Source organism: Microtus pennsylvanicus, chromosome X (genome assembly GCF_037038515.1).
Source record: "Microtus pennsylvanicus isolate mMicPen1 chromosome X, mMicPen1.hap1, whole genome shotgun sequence".
NCBI lineage: Eukaryota > Metazoa > Chordata > Mammalia > Rodentia > Cricetidae > Microtus > Microtus pennsylvanicus.
Window position 1 is genome coordinate 131477458 of NC_134601.1, and position 6000 is coordinate 131483457.

Here is a 6000-nt window from a genome sequence, read left to right on the forward strand (position 1 = left end):
CTTGAATTTTAATTTCCAAAATTTATTTTCTTTAAACCAATTACAGGAGTGATTTTGAATACACTACAAATGGAGAGGGCAGATCACTTTCTTAGTTTAGAAAAAAGACACTTAGATTTTACCCAGTAGTATACAACGCAATCAACTATTACAAAAGTCATCTTTTTAAAAAATTTTCCATTCAAAAATTTACACTTTCTCCCCTCCTCCCATTCCCCTCCAGTTCCCCCACTCACCCTCCTCCCTCTCCCTCCTTAAGAGAGGACAGGGTTCCCTGCCCTGTGGGAAGTCCAAGGCCCTCCCTCCTACATCCAGGCCTAGGAAACTGTGCATCCAAATAGACTAAGGTCCCAAAAAGCCAGTACATGCAGTAGAAACAAGTCCCAGTGCCTTTATCAATGGCTTCTCAGTCAGCTCCCATTGTTGTTCAGAGAGTCTGGTTTGATCACATGCTCGTTCAGTCCCGGTCCAGCTGGATTTGTTCCCAACTTTTACCCGGCGATCTTGTTTCCTTCCAATTTCTAGGAGGATGTCTTTATGTTTTTTTTTTAATCTTCAATTTTTCAATTTTTCATTTTTCATTGGTCAATGTCTATTGCAAATATTGTTAGGTGTCATGAAGACAGGTTAAGTATTAGGACATTACCATATCCACTATCCAAACCCTTCCTTCTTTCAGTTTCTTCATTCTTCTTCCTGCTAATCTCTTCCCTGCTTCCTTTTTCTGCTTTCATGTCATATTTTTGTCACATAAAATGTTTAATATTTTATACAAAACAGAGGTTCCATAAATAAAAGAAAATATAATCTTTGTTTTTCTGAGTCTCAGTTTTCTTAATATGGTGATCCCAACTTGCATCCATTTTCCCAGAAACAATCTTATTTCATTCATTTTTTAAAATTTCCTTGTTATTATTATTTTTTCCAACAATATATTGTTGGAAAATCCTTTCCTCTTCCCTGAGTCCTCCCAGATCCTCCCCACTTCTCTTCCCACATAGATTCATGTTCGCTCCCTCTCTATCTCTTTCTCTCTCAAACACACACACACACACACACAGCAAAAAAAAAATAAACTAACAACCACCCCCATAAAGGATATATTTTAGGAAACTTCTACAGTAGAAGGCTTCCATATGGCTTTGCAAAAGCCCGTTGCCTTAGTTGTCCCTCACCACAGCCCCCTTTCCTTGCCTTCCCATGCCTCTCCCTATTTAATCCTATTTAGTCCAGTTTCCCTAAGTCTTTTTATCACATTTTCTCTCCCTTCCTGGGAAGATCCCCTCCTCCATTCCGATACTTCCTTAGTTACCCGACCTCTATTGTTATTTTAACAGAAAGACACATATCTAACCATAAAAGCTAACATCCACATAGAAGAGAAAATGTGCAATATTTATCTCTCCGTGTCTGGGTTATCTCACTCGGGATGGTTGTTTCAGCCTCCATCCATTTACCTGAAAATTTCATAGTTTCAGCCTTCTTAACAGCTGACTAATATTGCATAGCATAGTTTTACCATATTTTCCTTTCCTGTTCATTACCTGCTGATCACCTAAGCTGTTTCCAATTTCTGGATATTCTGAATAGAGTAAGAAAGAACATGGATGAGCACATGTCTCTGTAGTAGAAGGTAGAATTGATTGTGTTCAAGAGGGTATGGTTGGATCTTATGGTAGATCAGTTTTCGGCTTTCTGAGAAACCTCAGTGATTTCCATACGGGTTGTACCAGTTTGCACTCCCACCAGCAATGAAAAAATGTTCCTCTTTCCCTATTCTCAACAGCATGTGCTGTCCTTTGATGTATTGATCTGGGCCAATCTGACTGGAGTAGGATGGAGTCTTAAAGTAGTTTTAATTTTCATTTCCCTGATGGCTAGAGATGGTGAGTGATTTTTAAATGTTTCTCAGCCATTTTTGCTTCATCTTTTGAGAACTCTCTGTTTAGTTTTATTCTCCCTCGTTTTTAACTAGGTTATTTGCTTTCTTGACTTCTTTTGGTTCTGTATATATTCTAGACACTAACCCTCTCTCAGATGTATAACTAATGTTTTCCCATTCTGTAGGCTGCCTATATCTGAATGATTGTGTCCTTTGCCATGCAGAAGCTTTTCAGTTTCATGAGGTCCCATTTATTAATTGTTGTTATTAGTGCCTATGTGTCCTATTCAGAAAGTCTTTTCCTGTGCCAATGATCTCATGGCTACGCCCCACTTCTCTTTTATCAAATTCAGTGTATGTGGCCTTATACTGAGGTCCTTGATCCATTTGGAGCTGAATCTGTTGGGTTTTTTTTTTTGCAGGGTGATAAATATAACTAAACTTGCAATTCTCTACATGTAGACATCTACTGTGATCAGTATTATTTGGTGAAGATGTCTTTTTATCTCCAGTGTTAAATTTTGGCTTCTTTGTCAAATATTAGGTGTCTGAATTATTTCTGTTTCTTCTATTGGATTCCATTGATCACAGAGTCTTTTTTTCCTTCAAATACCACGCTGTTTTTATTACTGTAGCTTTGTGTATAACATGAAATTGGGAATGGCAAGACCTCCAGCAGTTCTTCTTCTTTTTCTGCTTTAAAATTCAGGATTGTTTTAGCTCTCCTTGACTTTTTTGTTTTGTTTCCATATGAAACTGAAAATTTTCCTTTCAAGATCTGTGATAAAATATATAGAAAGTTTTATGGAGATTACATTGAATCAGTAGATTTATTTTGTTAAGTTGGACATTTTTATTATATTAATACTAACAATGCATGGGAAATCTCTCCATCTTCTGGTGTTTTCTTCAATTTCTTTCTTCACTGTCTTAAAGAGATTTTATTATGTTAGTCTTTCACCTAATTGGATAATGTTGCCCCAAGATATTTCTTGAGATTGTTGTGAAAAGTACAGTTTTCTGGAGGCTACCTCTCTCTCTCTTTCTGTGTGTGTGTGTGTGTGTGTGTGTGTGTGTGTGTGTGTGCTAATTTTATATACTGCAGCTTTGCTATAGGTGCTAATCAACTGAAGAAATTTCTTGATGGAATCTTGCTGTCTTTTATGTATAAAATCATAAGAACTGCAAATAAGTCTGCTTTGCGTTTTTATTTCCTCTTTGAATCTCCTTGGTCTCCTTCAGTTGTCTTTTTTCTCTAGTTAAGACTTCAGGTAGAGACCAGGGGGTGATGGTGTATGTCTTTAACCCCATTACTGTGAGCTTGAGGCCAGCCTGGGCTACAAGCAAGTTCCAGGACAGGCTTCAGAACAAGCTTGTTCCTCATTTTAGTGGAGTACCTGTGTTTTTCTCTCTGTTTAGGATGGTGTTGACTGTGGGTTGTTTTTTTCCTTCTAGTACCTTTTGTAGAGCTGGATTGGTGCACGGAATCTTCTAATATTTGCTTTCAATTATGAAATATTTTTTCTTTCTCTAGTGATTTTGATTTATAATTCTGTTGAGTTAAATAGTGTGATGTGACTTGGAGAATTTCCATCTAGACTGTTCTGGCTTTAAGAGTCTCCATCGAGAAGCAGGTGTTTATTGTAATAGGTCTGCCTTTATGTCTTGTTTTTTTCCCCTTGCAGCTTTTAATTTACTTTTTTCTGTTTGGTTATTACCTGTCATGGAAAGATTCTCTTGTGATTTTGTCTATTTGGTGTTCTGTATGCCTCTTGGACCTTTATAGGAATTTCTCTCTTTAGAATAGAGAAATTTTCTTCTATGATTTTATTAAAAATATTTCCTCTGCCTTTGACCTGTGTTTATTCTTATTTCTCCATAACTATCATTCATAAGTTAGGTCTTTTCACAGTATCCCAGATTTCCTTGATGTCTTGTGATTGTATTTTTTTTTTAGATTTCACATTTTCTTTGACTGGTTTATGTATTTTATCTACTGTCTTACGACAAAGTAGATATTTTCTTTCATGCTTTTTAATCTATTAGTGAGATGTTCCTCTGAGGTTTTAGTTTGACATACTGAATTTTTCATCTTCATTTTATACATTTTATTTCAGTTTGGGTTTTCTTTAGTGATTCTATTTCTTTGGTAAAGTCTATTTTTTCATTACTTAAGTAGGTTTTATTACTTAATTCAGTTGTTACTTTGTGCTCTCATGGTCTTATTTTGAGGCATTTATTCATATCCTCTTACTGTGTAGATGGAAGTTTCTGTCTTGCCCTGCCCCACAGTCATTCAGTCCCCACAAAACAAACAGAGGTTTATATTAATTACAAACTGATTGGCCTATTTGCTCAGGCTTATTATTAATTAGCTCTTACAACTTAAATTAGTCCATAATTCTTATCTATGTTTAGACCTAAGCCAGGGAAAAGAATACTTTAGCCTTGAACCCAGAACCAAAGAATCATGCCCTGACTCTGAAACTATTGCCAATGAAACACATGTGGTCCCTAGAATCAGAGTCAGTGAAAGAAATATGCCCTGGCCCCAAAACTAGAGTCAAAAGCATAAAAATGACAGTGAAAGAAACACAGTTTTGCTCTGAAATGAGTCATCACCAGCCTTGACCAACTAAACTAGCCAATCCCTGAGCAGGGAAAACTAACCAATCCGTCTTCTCCCTGGACAAACTTCATTCCTAAGAAGCCCTATGTAAGGCCTGTGCCCATTCAGTTTGGGGCTGTTCTTCTTCCACCCTGGAAGAGGCAGTCACTCTTCTGGATTTTTCCCTCTCAATAAATCTCTTGAACAAGGTTTGTTTGCTGGAGCAGAGCAGAGAAGAGCAGGACTGCAACACTATTCCTGGGGGTTCCTTCCCCTAGCAGAGATGGAGGAGCAGAGTGGTACAGGGTAGGGCTGTAACACTTTTGCTGTGGAAACCTTCTCTTAGCAGCAGAGTTGCTACACTCTGGAGCACCACACTCGCTATAACAACTGTAACAACTTTGTTAGGGAAACCCTTTCCTGCTGGGGCAGAGCTATGACATTGGGGAAACCTTTCCCTAGAGCAGGGATGTAAACTGCTAAGCTAACTGTGATCTGTGCTATTCCCTGGCTCTTGACTACCAGAATACACTTTCCACCGAGCTGTAACACTCAGTATTCCTTGGATCCCAACTGTCAGGATTCCTATCCATCCAAGCTGCAATGCTTACATTTGGTGGATCCCTTTCCATCTGAGATATGACACTTTAACTTCATACCTCTTTTTTCAGGGAATATCCCTTTGCTTTGAGAGTTAAATTTTTTAAAAAGGAATTGTAGAGCAGGTACTTGCAGGAAATAGACTTTTATTGGTGTTGAAAATAGAGGAATGGTGTTTAATCCTGGAGTATTCCATTCTGCTGACATGGTCCATCTCTCCATCCACACAGCCCTTATCCTGGAATCTTCCACTCTGTGGACATGAACCATCTCTCCATCCACACAGCCCTTATCCTGGAGTCTTCCATTCTGTGGACATGGACCATCTCTCCATCCACACAGCCCTTATCCTAGAGTCTTCCACTCTGCTGGCATTGACCATCTCTCCATCCACACAGCCTGTATCCTGGAGTCTTCCACTCTGCTGACATGGACTGTCTCTCCATTAACACAGACCATTTTCCCTCTCATTTCATTTCATAACTTTCTACTTGAAGACAAATTTTATATTTTATTGATTTTGGAAAAAATGTGTGTGTTTTGAGACTATGTTGAGTTAATTGATTATTTTCGTTGAAGTGTAGTTTTAAATCTGAGAGTCTCAGGCACCAGCAGATCTGTAGCCATAGTACAATCACTGAGCACCCTGACTCTGAACCCAGAGCCAGTGAAAAAAACACACCCAGGGTCTAGAACGTGAACCAGCAAAAGAAACACCTTATCCCTGAACCTAGAACCAGAGAAAAACACCCTGACCCTGAAACCGGAGCCAAAGAACCACACTTGCCCTCTAGAATCAGAACCAGTTAAAGAAATAAACATTGACTCTAAAATTAGAGCCAAAATGCTAAAAAGGACGAGTGGAAGAAACACAGTTTGGCACCAAAACAGTTTGGCACAGAAATCAGAA